The sequence below is a fragment of the Salmo salar genome, chromosome ssa07, assembly GCF_905237065.1.
Source record: "Salmo salar chromosome ssa07, Ssal_v3.1, whole genome shotgun sequence".
Lineage (NCBI taxonomy): Eukaryota > Metazoa > Chordata > Actinopteri > Salmoniformes > Salmonidae > Salmo > Salmo salar.
In genome coordinates this window covers 66,655,635-66,680,844 of record NC_059448.1, presented here as the reverse complement: position 1 = coordinate 66,680,844, position 25,210 = coordinate 66,655,635, and the positions used below count along the sequence as shown (strand labels likewise).

The window sequence follows — 25,210 nt, the reverse complement described above, 5'->3', positions numbered from 1 at the left end:
TCATAACCACTACAGACCTTATACTGTAGTATTTATACATGGAAACTATCATTACCACTACTGACCTTATACTGTAGTCTTTATACCTGGAGACTATCATTACCACTACTGACCTTATACTGTAGTCTTTAGACCTGGTGGCTATCATTACCACTACAGACCTTATACTGTAGTCTTTAGACCTGGAGACTATCATAACCACTACAACCCCTGACCTTATACTGTAGTCTTTATACCTGGAGGCTATCATAACCACTACAGACCTTATACTGTAGTCTTTAGACCTGGTGGCTATCATTACCACTACAGACCTTATACTGTAGTCTTTATACCTGGTGGCTATCATTACCACTACAACCCCTGACCTTATACTGTAGTCTTTATACCTGGTGGCTATCATTACCACTACTGACCTTATACTGTAGTCTTTATACCTGGAGACTATCATTACCATTACAGACCTTAAACTGTAGTCTTTAGACCTGGAGACTATCATTACCACTACAGACCTTATACTGTAGTCTTTATACCTGGTGGCTATCATAACCACTACAACCCCAGACCTTATACTGTAGTCTTTATACCTGGAGACTATCATAACCACTACAGACCTTATACTGTAGTCTTTAGACCTGGAGGCTATCATTACCACTACAGACCTTTTACTGTAGTCTTTATACCTGGAGACTATCATAACCACTACAGACCTTATACTGTAGTATTTATACATGGAAACTATCATTACCACTACTGACCTTATACTGTAGTCTTTATACCTGGAGACTATCATTACCACTACAGACCTTATACTGTAGTCTTTATACCTGGTGGCTATCATTACCACTACAGACCTTATACTGTAGTCTTTATACCTGGAGACTATCATTACCACTACAGACCTTATACTGTAGTCTTTAGACCTGGTGGCTATCATTACCACTACAGACCTTATACTGTAGTCTTTATACCTGTTGGCTATCATTACCACTACAGACCTTATACTGTAGTCTTTATACCTGGAGACTATCATTACCACTACAGACCTTATACTGTAGTCTTTATACCTGGTGGCTATCATTACCACTACTGACCTTATACTGTAGTCTTTAGACCTGGTGGCTATCATTACCACTACAGACCTTATACTGTAGTCTTTAGACCTGGAGACTATCATAACCACTACAACCCCTGACCTTATACTGTAGTCTTTATACCTGGAGGCTATCATAACCACTACAGACCTTATACTGTAGTCTTTAGACCTGGTGGCTATCATTACCACTACAGACCTTATACTGTAGTCTTTATACCTGGTGGCTATCATTACCACTACTGACCTTATACTGTAGTCTTTATACCTGGAGACTATCATTACCATTACAGACCTTAAACTGTAGTCTTTAGACCTGGAGACTATCATTACCACTACAGACCTTATACTGTAGTCTTTATACCTGGTGGCTATCATAACCACTACAACCCCAGACCTTATACTGTAGTCTTTATACCTGGAGACTATCATAACCACTACAGACCTTATACTGTAGTCTTTAGACCTGGAGGCTATCATTACCACTACAGACCTTTTACTGTAGTCTTTATACCTGGAGACTATCATAACCACTACAGACCTTATACTGTAGTCTTTATACCTGGAGGCTATCATTACCACTACAGACCTTATACTGTAGTCTTTATACCTGGAGGCTATCATTACCACTACTGACCTTATACTGTAGTCTTTATACCTGGAGGCTATCATTACCACTACTGACCTTATACTGTAGTCTTTATACCTGGATACCATCATAACCACTATAGACCTTATACTGTAGTCTTTATACCTGGAGGCTATCATAACCACTACTGACCTTATACTGTAGTCTTTATACCTGGAGGCTATCATTACCACTACAGACCATTACCACTTAAACCCAAATAGACAGTTGAGCATGCATGTGAGGCTAAGGTATGTGTAATGTTTGTGTAATTTGGTGTCAACCCCCAAGCGTGCGCTTTGGGGATGCCGGCCTGGAGAAGGGAGGGAAGGGGGTTGTATAGAGGAGGGGACGGCGGTCCGGCTGTCGTCTGCTCACCTTGGTCTGCCTCTCTCTCTGTCTCTCTCTCTGTCTGTCTCTCTCTCTCGCTCTGTCTCTCTCTCTCTGTCTCTCTCTCTGTCTGTCTCTCTCTCTCTCTCTCTGTCTCTCTGTCTCTCTGTCTCTCTCTCTGTCTCTCTCTCTCTGACCTGTGTCACATCTCCAGGGAGGTTGAGAATTAACAGCCCCCAGTCAGTAACACATCATAGGGCAACACAACAGAACCCAGTCTCCCCACTGACACAAGGACTTGACTTGAATGTCAGGATTTCCATATTTCAGAATCTAGAATTAATGCCACAGAGGGAAATATAAAAGCCTTAACCGCTGGGATGTTTGAATTGATCGTCTGTTGTTAAGACAGTGTTTCATCTCTTAACTGTAATTCATGTCTCCAGCACAATGTTTAATCAATCAGGGAAAGTTAACAAGATTATTCACATGAGATACTTTTTTGGGGGTTCATGTCTATCTAGATAGTAAATGACCTAAGTAATGCCTTTATTAACCTAATATTAGTGTACTTTGAAAGTACAAAGTGTATCCTTCAAACATATTCAGTGAGTAAAAGTCCCACTGTAGCTCAGTTGGTAGAGCATGGCGCTTGCAACGCCAGGGTTGTGGGTTCGATTCCCACGGGAGGGCCAGTATTTAAAAATTTAATAAAATGTATGCACTCTACTGTAAGTCGCTCTGGATAAGAGCGTCTGCTAAATGACTAAAATGTAAAAGCAGTTCAGGGGACGATTGAGGTGAGAGTTGATGGCTAGTAGGCAGGTCATCTCTCTCTGACTCCTCTCTCCCTGAGCTGTGTTCTCACACTAACTGTACTATTTGTGATGTAAATTGAGTATGTAGTATGCTTATTGGATATAGTTAGTATGCCAAAAGTTCCTGGATGTCGTACTACATTTGCCAAAATTTGAAGTATACAAGCAGTGGACACTACTTCTGTGCTTTTAGGGCCCATAAAGCAATTCTTCAGAAAATGGGAGTGGCTTCACAACATTTTCAGATTTGAAGAAAATATGCAGCTGAAGTCCGACAAGAGTGGATACAAATTCATTGTTTTAACTAATTATGACAAATGTTAAGAACATGTTGAGCCATGTAATAAAAAAGCCATGTAATAAAAAAAGTATTGACTTTTCAAATAAGTTATGTTACATGTTATGTTGGCTGACAATTTGTTTTGCTTTGCTAAACAAATTGTTAGCAAAGCTAGCAAAGCCGAACCGAATAGCATATCATTACACATTTGCTTGAATGTACCTGTCACGTCCTAACCATAGTAAGTGTTTATTTTCTATGGTAGAGTAGGTCAGGGCGTGACAGGGGGTGTTTGTCTATGTTTTGTATTTCTATGTTGGTTTTGTTTGGTATGATCTCCAATTAGAGGCAGCTGGTCATCGTTGTCTCTAATTGGAGGTCATATTTAAGTTGATGTTTGTCCCACCTGTTTTTGTGGGTGATTATTTGTGAGTAGTGTTTGTTTCTCCTCTGTGTCACGGTTTGTTATTTTGTAGATTTCAGTTATTTGATGTATTGCATAGTTTTCACGGATTAAATAAATATGTGGAATGAAACACACGCTGCACTTTGGTCCGATCCTTTCGACAGCTGTGACAGTACTGGTATGTTAACTAGCTACCTAACGTGAGTTGGCTACTAATACATCGAACTTGCCAGTAAATTAAATATGCTATCTAACTACCCAAGGTTTAATGACTTGATTATTCATGTCATTCTTAGCTTAGTTAAGTGGTATAGTTGTTGTTCGTTCTTAATGGACATTGATAATGAAGTTGTAAGATGTATAACTAATAATTTGTTATACTAGCAAGAAGTTGCATAGCAACAGCATCAACTTCCGGTAGACAGGCGAAGTGCTAGTACACCCAACTAAAAGGATACCGTTTGTTTACAGTATACTAAAATGAACTTGTAGTATACAGAATGTTAGTATGGGTATTGGAACACAGCTCTGGTCTTTGCCTCTCTCCCTCTGACTGACTCAAAGGTCAGATGCCTGCCGGCTCCTCTCTCTCTCTGACGTAGGCCACCATACTGTCTGGGCCTAGCGTTCTGTCTGGGGTACTGGCTAACAGACGTAGGCCACCATACTGTCTGGGCCTAGGGTTCTGTCTGGGGTACTGGCTAACAGACGTAGGCCACCATACTGTCTGGGCCTAGGGTTCTGTCTGGGGTACTGGCTAAGAGATGTAGGCTACTCCTAATGACAACTAACTGAAGATACATCACTATCTACTCCTAATGACAACTAACTGAAGATACATCTCTATCTACTCCTAATGACAACTAACTGAAGATACATCTCTATCTACTCCTAATGACAACTAACTGAAGATACATCACTATCTACTCCTAATGACAACTAACTGAAGATACATCTCTATCTACTCCTAATGACAACTTTTTTTACAATTGTTTTATTTAACCTTTATTTAACTAGGCAAGTCAGTTGTGAACAAATTCTTATTTACAATGATGGCCTACTCCGGCCAAACTCTAACCCGGACAACGCTGGGCCAATTGTGCGCAGCCCTATGGGACTCCCAATCACAGCTGGTTGTGATACAGCCTGAAATCAAACCAGGTCTGTAGTGCTGCCTCTAGCACTGAGATGCAGTGCCTTAGACTGCTGCGCCACTCGGGAGCCCCAACTTTGTGAGGTTTCCAAGGTTTCTGACACCTTAAGACATATACATTCCTCCATTTAGTTCAGCCATTAATTCCCCATACTGTAGACTGGTCCATGTGTTCTGCAGGAGAGGCACAGTGTATAGATGATTGATGCGATTACATGAATTGGGGCCTGCTATTACAGAGCAGCATGGAGGACTCAAACGAAACGAGTACTGTACTGTAAACACAAAAAGTTTCATTCATGTAGGTACACAACAAGGACATCTTGCTGCCTTTTATTTGGCCCTGCAAGCAATTCCATGTGAATGAATAGTGGGGCCACTTGGACACCATATTAAAAAAGGCTTTTAGTTCAGTCTCTGCTCTGGCCAACTCAGTAGGTCCTGAGTGCTAAAATAAAACTATTCACTGATAAACACAATTACTTATTTTTTGTTAATATGACTATGACACGTGTGTGTGTTTATGCTAACATTCATTGTCTTCCAGCCCATTCTGTATGGTGAGCACTAAGCAGCCGGATTGAGACAGTGGCTGTCACTACATTAAGAACACTACTTGTGCGTTGGTCTGTATGGGAGCTTTAAAGACTCTATGATGTGTCCATATGGATGTATGGAGGCCCCTTCTCATACTCCCCTGGGTCTCCCACTCTGTTTGTTTAGGCCTCCATTCACATGCTAATGCCCTGCCCACTGCAGCAGAGTCCACAGAGACTGGTCTGACACATAGAGGAGAGGAGAGGAGAGCCATACTGGTGTCACAAGGTGGAAGGTCTATTGATTGTTCTCATGCGTGAGTGTCAGCCGCACGCACATGCACGAGGAGGTGCGGACGTATGCAGACACAGTCACACTAAATGCCCACACACACACACACGTCTGCACGTATGCATACACACACACATGACACGATGCCAAGCATGTGTACTAACAGTGAGACTCTGACTTCAGTTCTCAGTCAATTTGACCCATAGTATATCATATTGGTCAGGGAGAGTTTGAACACTAAGAACTGTCTTTGATGGGAAATGTAGTCAATTTTCAGCCCAGTGACACTGTGGGTAACTGAGACCTCAGGGTCAAGAGCTGGGGAGTGAGCCGGAGTGCCACTTTCATAATCACTACGCCGTGTCCATGGCAACGCTCTCTGGTCTATGAGTTCCTACTCTGTTACCAAGTGAACCTCCTCTATTGAACCGTAGCCGAGCAGACACAAAGAGACACTAACATAGCCATCTTTATGACAACTCTGAGAGGGAATGCAGTCTAAATACAGCTCTCAAACACTCTGCTCTCAGTGAGACAGCTGGAGTTGGTTTAGACACTGAAGCAGCACCACTTGACTGAGTCAAAGAAGGCCATGCAAGCTAGTCTGAATGTGAGGAGAGCTGCATTGGCTACTTTAGGCTACAGTACAGCATAATGTGTCACTTCTTCAGGACTAATGCTTTGCCAGTTGCTGTATAAAAAAAGATAAGGGGTAACATTTCTTAAGTAATCCACAGGGAAATATGCCACTATTCACACAGCGATCACTGGCGTATAAAGTTATGTATCATTTACAGACACTCATTTGTTCTGCAGACAATAGATGGAGGAAGTTACACTTTCCTTCACATCAGAGTAAAAGGAGACAGTTTAAGCCTCATGGAAAATGTTCAAGTATGAAAATATGCCGGTAACTCCTGCAGATGTAAGGATGTATTGTCAAACGTATTATAAACTTTCCTCTGGAAGTACAAGGTGAGTAAAGATATGCTGGTTTTACTGATCGGATCTCTCATGGTACTGTATGTTTCAGTTTGTATCCACACAGAAAAACCATGGCAACAAATGACACCAACACACACACAAAGACTACACCAACACCTCTTGTTAGGAAACCAAGCCTCACAGTGCAAAAGCTCACAGTCTCCTTGTTGAACTAGGCCTCTGACCGGATTGTGATCATAGCGTGGCTTTGTGCCCCAGTTAAAATAAATGACCTCAGCCCTTTCACTCACACACAGCCTGCCTATTGATGGCTGGAAGGGGTGAGTTATTCTAGAAGCATCCACGCCATCCTCTGGTCTTTCTCTACGGGGCTCTGTCTCTGTTCTGTGGGGCTTTGGGATAATGCTGATGGTCAGCACACGGCCACACGGGCCTCCCCACAGACCTATTGTGAAACCCTGTTGTTGACGTGCTGGTGGGATGGAGAGAGTGGAGGGGTAGTGGGATGGGGAGGGTGGAGGGGTAGTGGGATGGGGAGGGTGGAGGGGTAGTGGGATGGGGAGGGTGGAGAGGTAGTGGGATGAGGGGTAGAGGGATGTGGAGGGAAGGAGGGGTGGAGGGAAGGAGGGGTGGAGGGATGGAGGGAAGGAGGGGTGGAGGGGTGGAGGGGGAGAGGGTAGAGGGATGGAGGGAAGGAGGGGTGGAGAGGGTGGAGGGGTGGAGAGGGTGGAGGGATGGCGGATGGGGAGGGTGGAGGGATAGAGGGGTGGGGAGGGTGGATGGATGTAGGTGTGGAGGGGTACAGGGATGGGGAGGGTGAAGGGAAGGAGGTGTGGAGAGGTAGAGGGATGGGGAGGTTGGAGGGGTAGAGGGATGGGGAGGGTGAAGGGAAGGAGGGGTGGAGGGTAGAGGGATGGGGAGGGTGGAGGGTGGAGGGAAGGAGGGGTAGAGGGATGGGGAGGGTGGAGGGTGGAGGGAAGGAGGGGTAGATGGATGGGGAGGGTAAAGGGAAGGAGGGGTGGAGGGTAGAGGGATGGGGAGGGTAAAGGGAAGGAGGGGTGGAGGGTAGAGGGATGGGGAGGGTAAAGGGGAAGGAGGGGTGGAGGGTAGAGGGATGGGGAGGGTAAAGGGAAGGAGGGGTGGAGGGTAGAGGGATGGGGAGGGTAAAGGGAAGGAGGGGTGGAGGGTAGAGGGATGGGGAGGGTAAAGGGAAGGAGGGGTGGAGGGTAGAGGGATGGGGAGGGTAAAGGGAAGGAGGGGTGGAGGGTAGAGGGATGGGGAGGGTAAAGGGAAGGAGGGGTGGAGGGTAGAGGGATGGGGAGGGTAAAGGGAAGGAGGGGTGGAGGGTAGAGGGATGGGGAGGGTAAAGGGAAGGAGGGGTGGAGGGTAGAGGGATGGGGAGGGTAAAGGGAAGGAGGGGTGGAGGGTAGAGGGATGGGGAGGGTAAAGGGAAGGAGGGGTGGAGGGTAGAGGGATGGGGAGGGTAAAGGGAAGGAGGGGTGGAGGGTAGAGGGATGGGGAGGGTAAAGGGAAGGAGGGGTGGAGGGTAGAGGGATGGGGAGGGTAAAGGGAAGGAGGGGTGGAGGGTAGAGGGATGGGGAGGGTGAAGGGAAGGAGGGGTGGAGGGGTAGAGGGATGGGGAGGGTAAAGGGAAGGAGGGGTGGAGGGTAGAGGGATGGGGAGGGTAAAGGGAAGGAGGGGTGGTGGAGGGTAGAGGGATGGGGAGGGTAAAGGGAAGGAGGGGTGGAGGGTAGAGGGATGGGGAGGGTGAAGGGAAGGAGGGGTGGAGGGGTAGAGGGATGGGGAGGGTAAAGGGAAGGAGGGGTGGAGGGTAGAGGGATGGGGAGGGAAGGATGACCACAGACCACAGATGGGGTCCAAAATTTGCTATCAGATTCTAGCACTAAAAACAAAACACCAGGCCAAACCTGAAACATCGTAGTAGTGGCCATTTGAATTACTGCTGTTGTAAATCACTAGACAGTTAGGGATTGAACAACCAATCAAAACCAAACTAAACAGATATTTCCTTATGAAACATTTTGCTGAGGGAGTTACAACTCACCTCAACACCTCCACATTGGTTCCTCCCCACCCAGTCAGGACATTGGTTCCTCCCCACCCAGTCAGGACATTGGTTCCTCCCCACCCAGTCAGGACATTGGTTCCTCCCCACCCAGTCAGGACATTGGTTCCTCCCCACCCAGTCAGTACATTGGTTCCTCTCCATCCAATCAGGATGCATGTGGGAAACCTAACAAGCCAGAGGGATCTATTCTTCACTTCCTCCCTCACTCTTATATTCAGGTAGAGGCTAGAGACTGGCGGTTGGAGACTAGAGGTTGGAGCCTAGAGGTTGGAGCCTAGAGGTTGGAGTCTAGAGGCTAGAGCCTGGAGGTTGGAGACTAGAGGTTGGAGACTAGAGGTTGGAGACTAGAGGTTGGAGCCTAGAGGTTGGAGTCTAGAGGCTAGAGGCTAGAGGCTGGAGCCTGGAGGTTGGAGAATGGAGGTTGGAGAATGGAGGTTGGAGACTAGAGGTTGGAGACTAGAGGTTGGAGTCTAGAGGCTAGAGGGTGGAGGCTGGAGCCTGGAGGTTGGAGACTAGAGGTTGGAGGCTAGAGGTTGGAGACTAGAGGTTGGAGTCTAGAGGTTGGAGGCTAGAGGTTGGAGGCTAGAGGTTGGAGTCTAGAGGCTAGAGGGTGGAGGCTGGAGCCTGGAGGGGTTGTTAGCTATATCCAGTGCTTAAAATCACCTTTATAATAACGTATTGAATGTATATCATCACTTTTGCATACTGGCATAAAGCAGTAGAGTACAGGGTGCTTGTAGAAGTTGCATACATGGGGGAAAAAAATCCCATTTTCCCAGAATGTGTCACCTAGGGTCCAGGAAAAATGTCCCAATTTCCCAGAATGTGTCGCCTAGGGTCCAGGAACAAATGTCCCATTTTCCCAGAATGTGTCGCCTAGGGTCCAGGAAAAAATGTCCCATTTTCCCAGAATGTGTCGCCTAGGGTCCAGGAACAAATGTCCCATTTTTCCAGAATGTGTCGCCTAGGGTCCAGGAAAAAATGTTGCCTTTTTATAAACACTTTTCATGCAATTCTACATAATTTTAGATGACTGCAGACCTTAGCATAATCTTTTTTAATACCTCACAAATGATTGAAATGACAGGAAACTTTGACACTGACAAACGGAGATCAATAAAAACGAACTTGTCTTGAATCCATCAATAGTCTACAGTAGGTCTAGGTGTGTGGAGACACATATTGTACAATATGAGGAGGAAATGATAGTCCTAAAAAATCTCTCCAGTTTCACTGATTCACCCAATGATGCGCGTTGGTCTATACAGGCTACAATGTTGAGCAAACCATAAACACGGTCCGGCCCAACACAAATCAATTCTTACAATATCAGACACCCTTTCACATTAGGCTATGTTTTTATGTGGCAGGAGAATAACAGAGGAGGCAAATGTAATTAACTCTGATTGATTTGATTGTGAAGAAACAAAAAATGTCATGCCAAGAGAGGTACCGGATCCTGGCAAACGGGTTCCGGAACGAAACTGTCCAAAATTGAGAGGTGCCGGATAATGTTCCGGCAGGATCCGGCTCAAATTAAGCACTGGCTACATCACTTCCCCTCCACTGCTCCTGAAAAGCACCTGTAGTCCAACCTCCAGCCCTACAGGCACCAAGAGAGAGGAACAAACCTCATGTTAGAGAGTGAGGAAGTAGGATGGGCTCCTTCCTAATCACTACATAGACTGGGACATCATCATACACCCACTAACCTCAGGGGAGGAGAGTTACCAGTTAGGCCTAATACATTGCATTCTATTTTCAAATAGCACATCAAAAATAGCTTGATGGTGGAGTGTGCTGAATTTATGTCCAGGAGTCAGACCTGGGTTCAAATACTATTTGAAATGATTTCAAATACTTTATCTGGGCTTCTTACCCTCTGCAGTGAGAAGGCTCCTACCCTCTGCAGTGAGAAGGCTCCTACCCTCTGCAGTGAGAAGGCTCCTACCCTCTGCAGTGAGAAGGCTCCTACCCTCTGCAGTGAGAAGGCTCCTACCCTCTGCAGTGAGAAGGCTCCTACCCTCTACAGTGCTAGGTGATGAATCACAGTATCAGTGAGTGTTTGCAGCATGGCGCTACACTGGACTATGATGGGGCATGTGTGTAACAGTCCAGGTATCGAACCCCGGTCGTCTGTTTAAAATATATATATATTTAGTTCACCTTTATTTAACCAGGTAGGCTAGTTGAGAACAAGTTCTCATTTACAACTGCGACCTGGCCAAGATAAAGGAAAGCAGTTCGACACATACAACAACACAGAGTTACACATGGAATAAACAAACATACAATCAATAATACAGCAGAAAAGTCTATATACCGCATGTGCAAATGAGGTAGGATAAGAGAGGTAAGGCAATAAATAGGCCATGGTGGCAAATTAATTAAAATATTGCAATTAAACACTGGAATGGTAGATGTGCAGAAGATGAATGTGCAAGTAGAGATACTGGGGTGCAAAGGAGCAAGATAAATAAATAAATAAATACAGTATGGGGATGAGGTAGGTAGATAGATGGGCTATTTACAGATAAGCTATGTACAGGTGCAGTGATCTGTGAGCTGCTCTGACAGCTGGTGCTTAAAGCTAGTGAGGGAGATAAGAGTCTCCAGCCTCAGAGATTTTTGCAATTCGTTCCAGTCATTGGCAGCAGAGAACTGGAAGGAGAAGCGGCCAAAGGAAAAATTGGCTTTGGAGGTGACCAGAGAGATATACCTGCTGGAGCTTTTTTAACCTTTATTTAACTAGGCAAGTCAGTTAAGAACAAATTCTTATTTAAGGCGGGGCTTTACCTAGCAGAGACTTGTAGATGACCTGGAGCCAGTGGGTTTGGCGACGAGTATGAAGCGAGGGCCAGCCAAGGAGAGCATACAGGTCGCAGTGGTGGGTAGTATATGGGGCTTTGGTGACAAAACGGATGGCACTGTGATAGATTGCATCCAATTTGTTGAGTAGAGTGTTGGAGGCTATTTTGTCTGTGTGCCTCACAACCATGTTAGACCATGTTATCCCTCTGAGCTAAAGCCTACATATATCTATTAAAAGCTCAGTCTAGGTTACGCTTCATGTGAACGTACAATAGTTCACCGAAGATGTAACAGCCTCCATGAGGAGAAACAAGACAGAGATATATTGGATGGAGTATACTGCAGTGGTCTCTCACCTCTCATAAGAGAAGACAGCAGGTCTTCCTTCACACATACTGTACACACGCACACACACAAACAAACACACACAACCACACATACACAACCACACACACACAGGCAGCAGGTCTGTTCTCACCAGGTGAGAAGACAATGTGATTACCCAGCATGCATTGGAGGAGGCGCTATGAGGGAGAGTGGAAACATGGCAGGTCTGAGATACACTTCCCATCAGGTCACAGAGCCTAGATCACACAGACACACACACAAACACACGCACACACTAACACACACACACTAACACACACATACACACAGAGAGAGAGAGAATGCTGGAGGAGAGATTGTCAGATGCACCATAGTATTATGTAACAAAGTACAATGTTATCTGAATCCAGTAGTGTCCGTACTGTTTCCTCCCAATCTTACAATCTATTCAGCATGTATTACTATACAACCTGCTTACTGGCCAGTAATGACTAGAGAGGTAAAGTGACTGTACACCTTGTAGTATAGATATGAATGGACTATTAGTGCTTAATAATATAATTATCATTAGAGGGATGGAGGGGATTACTGTGTGGGGATTGGGACCTCTCTTCTCTCCAGCCCCCCTCTCCGGGTCTATCCCCTGATTCTCCTCTATCCTCGATTTCTGCCAGCGATTGACCCTGATCCCCTCCCCTCCACCTCTTCACACCTCCTCCCCCTTACCCTCACCCACCTCCCCCCTTACCCCTCCCCCTCCACCTAGTCACCCACCTCCACCCACCTCCCCCTTACCCTCACCCACCTCCTAACCCACCTCCCCCCTTACCCTCAACCACCTCCACCTCCTAACCCACCTCCCCCCTCCACCTAGTCACCCACCTCCACCCACCTCCCCCCTTACCCTCACCCACCTCCTAACCCACCTCCCCCTTACCCCTCCCCCTCCACCTAGTCACCAACCTATTTCACCCACCTCCCCCCTTACCCTCACCCATCTCCTAACCCACATCCACCACCCACCTCCCCCCTCACTCACCCACCCCATCACTCTGCCCCCTCACCCACCTCCCCCACCCTCAGACTACTAATCCTGCCTGATGAACAGATGGAGGGATGAAGGATAGGGGGATGCCAATTCACACTCGTCCTCACCGCCATCGTCCTGTCCATTCATCCTTACCATCCCAGCAGAGAGAGAGAGAGAGAGAGAGAGAGAGAGAGAGAATGGGGATATGTCAGGTGGGACTGGGGATAGAGGACAAGGTCTTTATGTGGAACGACCAGTGATAGCAACATTTAGCATGTTATTACTGTAACCATAAAGGTCTAACAGCTTTGCTCTGAAGGTCACACACACACCTGGTGCCATAGTAACTTATGTTGTTGTTAAACACAGTGTCACGCTCCGAGGCTCTGAGGTCACATGTAGCCTATCTGTTCATCAATAGCTTTTACCTTCCAGTGTAATGCCACTGCATATCAATGAAATCCAATGTGATCTACCCAGAATGGCCACCGGAATGTATAGCCACCGATCAATTCAGCACAAAGCAGTTAAGAGAGAATGTATATTGATCTTGATTTGGAACCTGCAGAGAAAAGATGGTGCTAAACAGAAACAGATTTCTTAGTGTGTATTTGTTGACGTCAATGTAAGTGAGACACTGACAGCTCGTAATAAAGTGTTACGTTATTTCAGGGAATTCACATTTTCTGCTTTTAAAAAGATCAATAACTCAATAAAACACTACTAGTGAAAGTACTTAGTGACAACGGCTGATGTACTTTAAAAGACAGACTGTTAGTCCCCAACAACATGACTCCATAACAGACAGAACTATGGTCCATGATTAAAAGCTATTTTTGGGACTTCATTTTTCCTCCAAACCACTGTGCCCTTTAAGAGAAAGGGAATTGGTGCGTACGCTGTAACATCATAACACTGAAATGCCCACTGTAGCCTGAGGAGTGGGCCTTATCTGCTGTGGATTGACTGACTAGACCAGATTCACATCAAAGGCATACACTGTGTTTTACTGTAAGTTCATTGGTATCTGATTCTGTTCCCTGTGGTGAACACAGACACACACACATTCACAAACACACACATACACACACTGAGCCTGTATGGATTCACCCTGCAGGGTTCCTTCTCTGGCTGAACTCATGACCACTGATGAGATGACCACAGATAAGTGATGGCCACAAAACCAACGACCAGTAACCACCAAACAACCGGCCAGCAACCAACCAACAATAAACCCAACAACCTCTACTAAGAGACTGAGGCAAGACAAGTGCACTCTCAGAAATAAAGGTCCATATAGAACCATTTGTCCTGTAGGAGAACCCGCTGAAAGAGTTCCATATAGAACCATTTGTCCTGCAGGAGAACCCTCTGAAAAAGGTCCATATAGAACCATTTGTCCTGTAGGAGAACCCTCTGAAAAAGTTCCATATAGAACCATTTGTCCCTGTAGGAGAACCCGCTGAAAAAGTTCCATATAGAACCATTTGTCCTGTAGGAGAACCCGCTGAAAAAGTTCCATATAGAACCATTTGTCCCTGTAGGAGAACCCTCTGAAAAAGTTCCATATAGAACCATTTGTCCTGTAGGAGAACCCTCTGAAAAAGTTCCATATAGAACCATTTGTCCCTGTAGGATAACCCTCTGAAAAAGTTCCATATAGAACCATTTGTCCTGTAGGAGAACCCTCTGAAAAAATTCCATATAGAACCATTTGTCCCTGTAGGAGAACCCTCTGAAAAAGTTCCATATAGAACCATTTGTCCTGTAGGAGAACCCTCTGAAAAAGTTCCATATAGAACCATTTGTCCCTGTAGGAGAACCCTCTGAAAAAGTTCCATATAGAACCATTTGTCCTGTAGGAGAACCCTCTGAAAAAGTTCCATATAGAACCATTTGTCCCTGTAGGAGAACCCTCTGAAAAAGTTCCATATAGAACCATTTGTCCCTGTAGGAGAACCCGCTGAAAAAGTTCCATATAGAACCATTTGTCCCTGTAGGATAACCCTCTGAAAAAGTTCCATATAGAACCATTTGTCCTGTAGGAGAACCCTCTGAAAAAATTCCATATAGAACCATTTGTCCTGTAGGAGAACCCTCTGAAAAAAATCCATATAGAACCATTTGTCCTTATAGGAGAACCCTCTGAAAAAGTTCCATATAGAACCATTTGTCCTTGTAGGAGAACCCTCCAGATAGAACCCTTTTTGGTTCCACGTAGAACCTCTGGTTCCACTGTAAGGGTTCTATCTTGAGTCTTTTTTCAGAGGGTTCTCCTACAGGACAAACTGTTTTACATAGCACTCTTCCTTTCTGAGTGTGGCAACTGGCACTGCAATGAATCCAGACACTGTTTGTCCGTCCATACACTGAGTGGACAAAACATTAAGATTACGATGCTATTTAAATGACATAGACTGACCAGGTGACTCCAGGTGAAAGCTATGATCCCTTATTGATGTCACTTGATCCACTTCAATCAGTGTAGATGAAGGGGAGGAGACAGGTTAAAGAAGGATTTGTAATATTTGAGTCAACTGAGACATGGATTGTGTATGTGTGCCATTCAGAGGGTGAATGGGCAAGACAAAATATTGAAGTGCCTTTGAACAGGGTCTGGTAGTAGGTACCAGGCACACTAGTTTGTTTCAAGAACTGCAATGCTGCTAGGTTTTTCATGCTAAACAGTTTCCTGTGTGTATCAAGAATGGTCCAACACCCAAAGGACATCCAGCCAACTTGACAACTGTAGGAAGCATTGGAGTCAACATGGGCCAGCATCCCTGTGGAACACTTTCGACACCTTGTATAGTTCATGTCCTGACGAATTGAGGCTGTTCTGAGGGCAAAAGGGGGGGATGGGGGTGCAACTCAATGTTAGGAAGGTGTTCTTAATGTTTGGTATACTCAGTGTAGTTGCCAGTAGTTAGGTAAGTCCAGTACATACTGTACTGCCGTTTGACAGTGCTGAGAGCAACATTTGAATGTGTAAATAAATATATTAAACAAATAAATGTTAAGGAACATATTGATTCTCCAACAAATATAATCAATTTCAGCGATGACAGATACTTAAAGGTTGCTCTTACCTATGGGGATCCAATCAAAGGGGTTTGTCCTCCAGTTGGAGATATCCACAGACTCTGACTGCTGAGAAGGACTTCAGACCTGGAACACAAATGAATGAACATTAGACGCAAGCTTGGCCATCCCACCATAATGTATCTGTCCTGACATAAAGGAAGAACTAGGAGAAGGGAAATGGCACAGAGGAATGTAAAAAATGCCGTAGTGTGAGGTAGAAAGGGTTGTAAAATGTACAGGGGTATCTAGTTCACATGGCATTTGTTCTGCATGCCCTAGAAATCTACTTTTTACAGATGTGGGATCTTAATTTGAGCCAGTTTGCTACAGCAGGAAAATAATCCTGCTGCAACAGAAAATGTGAATTATTATGTGGATTCTAATTAATTGTAGAGGTTGATACATTTTTTTCATTAGAGCAAATCAAGTTTGATATTTAAAAGAGGAAATTAAAACTTTAGAAGCCTTTTAAAACTCAAATACACTACACATTTGTATTTCCTGTTGTGCAGGAAAATTCTCAGCAACTAAAGAGTCATCAAATAAAGATCCTACATCTGTACGTGCAATAATTTCTTTCACCTGAGTGAAAAAAGGACAAAAAATATAACTTAAAAGGAACTTATTATTAGATATTTCATCAAAACAGAAAAACAAAGAGATACTCCAAAGGCATGAAGAGAAGACAACACACAGGACAGTGTGTGTGTGTCTTATTATGGTAAAATATCTAGAAAAATACACACACACACACACACACACACACACACACACACACACACACACACACACACACACACACACACACACACACACACACACACACACACACACACACACACACACACTTCATGACTTTGAATACCTTATCATAACTACCAGTGAAACAAGCCATTATTTTCCCATTTGTGAGAAAGAGCATGACAGATAACAAGCATTTATAACCAGATATTTTTCTAAACATAAAACAAGGACATTATAACTGTAGTTAGCTCATTCAGTAACTATTCTAAGTAACCTATAAATCTGGCCCTTCTAACTCTCTGTTTGATTAAATCACATCAGACAAGCCATCTACCCTTCTCCTGAGATGCGTCCTGAATAGCACCCTATTCCATACATAGCGCACTACTTTGGTCCAGACCCCTATGGGCCCTGGTCAAAAGTAGTGCACTGCATAGGGAATAGGGTGCCATTTGGGACGCATGCCTCCCCATGAAGCAATCAGCAGCAGCTGCTCTCAGGCAGGCAGAAGCAGAGAAAAGCTAACACACTCCAACTACACAAGCCTGACCCCAAGCCCTACACAGTTACTATGGAGACAGAGAGAGACAGACAGAGAAAGAGAGAGAGCGAGAGACAGAGAGAGGGGGGGGAAGAGATGGAGCGAGAGAGAGGCAGAGAAAGAGCGAGAGAGGCAGAGAAAGAGTGAGAGATAGATAGACAGAGAGAGGGGGAGGGGTGGGAGAGATGGAGAGAGAGAGAGAGAGAGGCAGAGAGAGAGCGACAGGCAGAGAGAGAGACAGGCAGAGAGAGAGGCAGAGAGAGAGACAGGCAGAGAGAGAGAGAGGCAGAGAGAGAGGGTGGAGGAGGAGAGATGAGGAAGTGAGACCAGGAGAGAGAGAGAAGCCGGCATATAAAACATAAAAGCGTTGTGAGCGGGAATCGGTGAAAGAGCATGTATTATTTAGTGTTAAATCTAAAACCGCTTCATCATCACAGAGCGGGAAGAGAGGAGAGGAGAAAGGTACCGTACATATGAATGCTTTATGGGAAATCCACACACACACACACACAGACAGCCTCCACACAGGTTCCACATCTCCTCTGCTCTAGGACTGTACTGAGGGCTGAGGACACGTACACACGCACGCACGCAAACACACACACAATACATAATTATATATCAGCATAATGTCACATAGGGCCATTAACATAAAACTGTTCATTCCTCTCTGGCTAGAGGTGAGGTGTGTGTATTCCTGCGTGCGTGGACTAATTTCATTTAAAAATATACAGTTGAAGTCGGAAGTTTACATACACCTTAGCAAATACATTTAAACTCAGTTTTTCACAATTCCTGACATTTAATCCCAGTAAAAATTCCCTGTCTTAGGTCAGTTAGGATCACCACTTTATTTTAAGAATGTGAAATGTCAGGATAATAGTATAGAGACTAGAATTGTGATACAATGAATTATAAGTGAAATAATCTGTCTGTAAACAATTATTGGAAAAATGACTTGTGTCATGGACAAAGTAGATGTCCTAACAGACTTGCCAAAACTATAGTTTGTTAACAAGAGATCTGTGGAGTGGTTGAAAAATGAGTTTTACTGACTCCAACCTAAGTGTATGTAAACTTCCGACTTCAACTGTATCCTTGGAAGAAATTTCCAAACGCCTGAAGGTACCACGTTCATCTGTACAAACAATAGTACGCAAGTATAAACACCATGGGACCACACAGCTGTCATACTGCTCAGGAAGGAGACGCGTTCTGTCTCCTAGAGATGAACGTACTTTGGTGCAAAAAGTGCAAATCAATCCCAGAACAACAGTAAAGGACCTTGTGAAGATGCTGTAGGAAACAGGTACAAAAATATCTATATCCACAGTAAAATGAGTCGTATATCAACATAACCTGAAAGGCCGCTCTGCAAGGAAGAAGCCACTGCTCAAAAACCACCATAAAAAAGACAGACTGCGGTTTGCAACTGCACATGGGGACAAAGATTGTACTTTTTGGAGAAATGTCCTCTGGTCTGATGAAACAAAAATAGAACTGTTTGACCATAATGACCATCGTTATGTTTGGAGGAAAAAGGGGGAGGCTTGCAAGCCGAAGAACTCCATCCCAACCGTGAAGCACGGGGGTGGCAGCATCATGTTGTGGGGGTGCTTTGCTGCAGGAGGGACTGGTGCACTTCACAAAATAGATGGCATTATGAGGGAGGAAAATGATGTGGATATATTGAAGCAACATCTCAAGACATCAGTCAAGAAGTTAAAGCTTGGTCACAAATGGGTCTTTCAAATGGACAATGACCCCAAGCATACTTCCAAAGTTGTGGCAAAATGGTTTAAGGACAACAAAGTCAAGGTATTGGAGTGGCCATCACAAAGCCCTGACCTCAATCCTAAAGAAAATTTGTGGGCAGAACTGAAAAAGCGTGTGCGAGCAAGGAGGCCTACAAACCTGACTGAGTTACACCAGCTCTGTCAAGAGGAATGGGCCAAAATTCACCCAACTTATTGTGGGAAGCTTGTGGAAGTCTACCTTAAACGTTTGACCCAAGTTAAACAATTTAAGGGCAATGCTACCAAATACTAAATGAGTGTATGTAAACTTCTGACCCACTGGGAATGTGATGAAAGAAAAAAAAGCTGAAATAAATCATTCTCTCTACTATTATTTTGACATTTCACATTCTTAAAATAAAGTGGTGATCCTAACTGACCTAAGACAGGGAATTTTTACTGGGATTAAATGTCAGGAATAACCAACACAATGTAACTCCAAGTCAATCACACTTCAGTGAAATCAAACTGTCCACTTAGGAAGCAACACTGATTGACAATACATTTCACATGCTGTTGTGCAAATGGAATAGACAACAGGTGGAAATTATAGGCAATTAGCAAGACACCCCCAATAAAGGAGTGGTTCTGCAGGTGGGGACCACAGACCACTTCTCAGTTCCTATGCTTCCTGGCTGATGTTTTGGTCACTTTTGAATGCTGGCGATGCTTTCACTCTAGTGGTAGCATGAGACGGAGTCAACAACCCACACAAGTGGCTCAGGTAGTGCAGCTCATCCAGGATGGCACATCAATGCGAGCTGTGGCAAGAAGGTTTGCTGTGTCTGTCAGCGTAGTGTCCAGAGCATGGAGGCGCTACCAGGAGCCAGGCCAGTACATCAGGAGACGTGGAGGAGGCCGTAGGAGGGCAACAACCCAGCAGCAGGACCACTACCTCCACCTTTGTGCAAGGAGGAGCAGGAGAAGCACTGCCAGAGCCCTGCAAAATGACCTCCAGCAGGCCACAAATGTGCATGTGTCTGCTCAAACAGTCAGAAACAGACTCCATGAGGGTGGTATGAGGGCCCGATGTCCACAGGTGGGGGTTGTGCTTACAGCCCAACACCGTGCAGGATGTTTGGCATTTGCCAGAGAACACCAAGATTGGCAAATTCGCCACTGGCGCCCTGTGCTCTTCACAGATGAAAGCAGGTTCACACTGAGCACGTGACAGACGTGACGGAGTCTGGAGACGCCGTGGAGAACGTTCTGCTGCCTGCAACATCCTCCAGCATGACCGGTTTGGCGGTGGGTCAGTCATGGTGTGGGGTGGCATTTCTTTGGGGGGCCGCACAGCCCTCCATGTGCTCGCCAGAGGTAGCCTGACTGCCATTAGGTACCGAGATAAGATCCTCAGACCCCTTGTGAGACCATATGCTGGTGCGGTTGGCCCTGGGTTCCTCCTAATGCAAGACAATGCTAGACCTCATGTGGCTGGAGTGTGTCAGCAGTTCCTGCAAGAGGAAGGCATTGATGCTATGGACTGGCCTGCCCGTTCCCCAGACCTGAATCCAATTGAGCACATCTGGGACATCATGTCTCGCTCCATCCACCAACGCCACATTGCACCACAGACTGTCCAGGACTTGGCGGATGCTTTAGTCCAGGTCTGGGAGGAGATCCCTCAGGAGACCATCCGCCACCTCATCAGGAGCATGCCCAGGCGTTGTAGGGAGGTCATACAGGCACGTGGAGGCCACACACACTACTGAGCCTCATTTTAACTTGTTTTAAGGACATTACATCAAAGTTGGATCAGCCTGTAGTGTGGTTTTCCACTTTAATTTTGAGTGTGACTCCAAATCTTGACCTCCATGGGTTGATAAATTGGATTTCCATTGATTATTTTTGTGTGATTTTGTTGTCAGCACATTCAACTATGTAAAGAAAAAAGTATTTAATAAGATTATTTCTTTCATTCAGATCTAGGATGTGTTGTTTAAGTGTTCCCTTTATTTTTTTGAGCAGTATATTTGGCTAAGGTGTATGTAAACTTCCGACTTCAACTGTATATATATTTAACAAGGAAAGTAAGAACAAATTCTTATTTACAATGATGGCCTATACCGGCCAAACCCGGACAATGCTGGGCCAATTGTGCGCCGCCCTATGGGACTCCCAATCACGTCCGATTGTGACACAGCCTGGATTCGAACCAGGGTGTCTGTAGTGACGCCTCAAGCGCTGAGATGCAGTGCCTTAGACTGCAATATGTTTTTTTCTCAAGGCTGTTTGAGGGAGAGATGGAGGGAAGGAAGAACAGAGAAAAGAAAGAATCATGTCTAGAGGTGATTGGTTTATATGATAGGAGATACTATACCTACCAGTCAGTAAATCAGCTGTACTACATTAAAGTTGTGAGAATATAGGAGATACTATACCTACCAGTCAGTAAATCAGCTGTACTACATTAAAGTTGTGAGAATATAGGAGATACTATACCTACCAGTCAGTAAATCAGCTGTACTACATTAAAGTTGTGGGAATATAGGAGATACTATACCTACCAGTCAGTAAATCAGCTGTACTACATTAAAGTTGTGGGAATATAGGAGATACTATACCTACCAGTCAGTAAATCAGCTGTACTACATTAAAGTTGTGGGAATATAGGAGATACTATACCTACCAGTCAGTAAATCAGCTGTACTACATTAAAGGTCTACAGTACAGTATAAAACACTATCAACATTTCATATCCTCACAGGACAACAATGAACAGCATACATTTCGAATACAGATGCTAAGAATGCATTATTGTCTTGTCTGATAAGAACAAGTCAATTGTAACGTTCAAATGACAGTGTATCAATGACACTGTATGTAGGCTCAGTCTCATTATGATGTAAGGCAGTATTCACCCTGCCGTGTGTGTGTGTGTGTGTGTGTGTGTGTAGCCTAATCCGTTCAGGAAAGTCTTTGAGGTGCCGGTGAAAACAGTGTTTCATCACACCCAGTCTGTCTACCGCCTCCTCCCCCCTCCCTCCCTCCCTCTCTCCCCCACCCCTCCCTGTGCGTGCACTGCGCACACACACACACCCCTCAATACGCCTGCATCGCACACGCTGGCAGATTAAAAACAACCCCTTTGTCCCCCCACAATGTGGGTTAACACACTTCCTGGTGCTCCACTATGACTGAGAATTGAGACACATAGGCTACTATCCAGTCTTTGTGTTAGTCCATATAGGCCTACTACACTGTCTGAGTATATCACACTCTACAGAAAGCATGACGGGTTCGTTTTATATTCCTGCCAGGTGATTGATAGCGATTTAATTTGGCATTCAATTAAAAATCATTGTAAGAGCTATAGGGGGTTATTTCAATTGAGCATTTACATAATGGTCCTTTCACTGGGAAAACAAAAGCATCTGTCATTATACAGACTCTATAGACTAGAGGTCATGTACATGGGAAAAAGTTATCTGTCATTATATAGACTCTATAGACTAGAGGTCATGTACATGGGAAAACGTTATCTGTCATTATATAGACTCTATAGACTAGAGGTCATGTACATGGGAAAACGTTATCTGTCATTATATAGACTCTATAGACTAGAGGTCATGTACATGGGAAAACGTTATCTGTCATTATATAGACTCTATAGACTAGAGGTCATGTACATGGGAAAACATTATCTGTCATTATATAGACTATAGACTAGAGGTCATGTACATGGGAAAACGTTAACTGTCATTTCCCCTCTCTCTGCATCCAGTCTCACACACAAACACACATACACACACGCCTCACATTGTTGACAAAGTGATGTAGAGCTGTCTTCAGTACAGGAGCTATAGACCAATCATCTGTTAGTACAGGAGATATAGACCAACCATCTGTTAGTACAGGAGATATAGACCAATCATCTGTTAGTACAGGAGCTATAGACCAATCATCTGTTAGTACAGGAGATATAGACCAATCATCTGTTAGTACAGGAGCTATCGACCAATCATCTGTTAGTACAGGAGCTATAGACCAATCATCTGTTAGTACAGGAGATAAAGACCAATCATCTGTTAATACAGGAGCTATAGACCAACCATCTGTTAGTACAGGAGATATAGACCAATCATCTGTTAGTACAGGAGATATAGACCAATCATCTGTTAGTACAGGAGCTATAGACCAATCATCTGTTAGTAGAAGAGCTATAGACCAATCATCTGTTAGTACAGGAGCTACAGACCAATCATCTGTTAGTACAGGAGCTACAGACCAATCATCTGTTAGTACAGGAGCTATAGACCAATCATCTGTTAGTACAGGAGATATAGACCAATCATCTGTTAGTACGGGAGATATAGACCAATCATCTGTTAGTACAGGAGATATAGACCAATCATCTGTTAGTACAGGAGATATAGACCAATCATCTGTTAGTACAGGAGATATAGACCAATCATCTGTTAGTACAGGAGATATAGACCAATCATCTGTTAGTACAGGAGCTACAGACCAATCATCTGTTAATACAGGAGCTATAGACCAATCATCTGTTAATACAGGAGATAATGAGATAGAGCCGTCCTCCATTCATTCCCATTCACCACAGAGTCGTCCTCCATTCATTCCCATTCACCACAGAGCCGTCCTCCATTCATTCCCATTCACCACAGAGTCGTCCTCCATTCATTCCCATTCACCACAGAGCCGTCCTCCATTCATTCCCATTCACCACAGAGCAGTCCTCCATTCATTCCCATTCACCACAGAGTCGTCCTCCATTCATTCCCATTTACCACAGAGCCGTCCTCCATTCATTCCCATTCACCACAGAGCCGTCCTCCATTCATTCCCATTCACCACAGAGTCGTCCTCCATTCATTCCCATTTACCACAGAACCGTCCTCCATTCATTCCCATTCACCACAGAGCCGTCCTCCATTCATTCCCATTCACCACAGAGCCGTCCTCCATTCATTCCCATTCACCACAGAGCCGTCCTCCATTCATTCCCATTCACCACAGAGCCGTCTTCCATTCATTCACCACAGAGCCGTCCTCCATTCATTCCCATTCACCACAGAGCCGTCCTCCATTCATTCCCATTCACCACAGAGCCGTCTTCCATTCATTCACCACAGAGCCGTCCTCCATTCATTCCCATTCACCACAGAATTGTCCTCCATTCATTCCCCGATCACCACAGAACAGAGTATGTCAACTAATCTGCCTCAAAGCCTATTTTCAGCATATGACCATCCTCATTTTATTGTTAGGCCTATTCTATATCACACATTCCATGGTGTGTGTGAAATCACAGTGCTGTATTAGCCATATGGTTATGGTTTGTGTGTGTGTTTTTTTGTGTGTGTGTGTGTGTGTGTGTGTGTGTGTGTGTGTGTGTGTGTGTGTGTGTGTGTGTGTGTGTGTGTCCATGTGCTGCAGTTTCTGGAGCTGTAATACTCACAGAAAATGACAAACGTCTTCATTAAGTGGTCAGGCTGTTTAGGGAACCATGTAGCGTGTGATTGCAAACACACATTTCCTTTGTCATGACTTGACACCTGATTAATTGCGACCAGACTTCCCATATGCTGAACATGTTGCCCTCCCCCACTGTATTGTAGAAATGTAATTAACTCAGATGAACCACACAACTGATCTTTTCTGGGGGAGACTCTCGTGTCTTTGCTGCCAACAATCAAAACTCCCTTGATCCATTTAACAGTACATTTCAGGCTAGTTTACAAGATGAAATCCCAACACAAAGCCATTGCATATGTCTCTACTCTCTACATGAGGTACCAGTTGGCAGGCACCATGTACTCTACAGAGAACACAGTGGAAAAACATCACCCCTGAGATACATATGAATCCCAGAAGCCTCCTTTTTTCCATGCCCACCAGGAAGGAAGAGTGTTATAGTAACATACCAGAGAGTAGTGTGAAAGGGACCCTTTACCCCCTGGCCTTCTACTCAAGTTAACACTGTCCCATCTAGCACCATCTAGCCCTGTCTCCCCATCTAACCCTGTCTCCCCATCTAGCCCTGTCTCCCTATATAGCCCCATCTAGCACCATCTAGCCCTGTCTCCCCATCTAACCCTGTCTCCCCCATCTAGCCCTGTCTCCCTATATAGCCCCATCTAGCCCTGTCTCCCCATCTAACCCTGTCTCCCCCATCTAGCCCTGTCTCCCTATATAGCCCCATCTAGCACCATCTAGCCCTGTCTCCCCATCTAGCCCTGTCTCCCTATATAGCCCCATCTAGCAACATCTAGCCCTGTCTCCCCATCTAACCCTGTCTCCCCTTCTAGCCCTGTCTCCCCATCTAGCCCTGTCTCCCCATCTAACC

At 44.8% G+C, this 25,210-nt stretch overlaps 1 pseudogene; it reads right to left on the bottom strand.

The window, feature by feature from the left end:
- The window catches only part of LOC106598423 (neuronal cell adhesion molecule-like), a 172,454-nt pseudogene that overhangs the window by 90,969 nt on the left and 56,275 nt on the right, over positions 1-25,210 (bottom strand).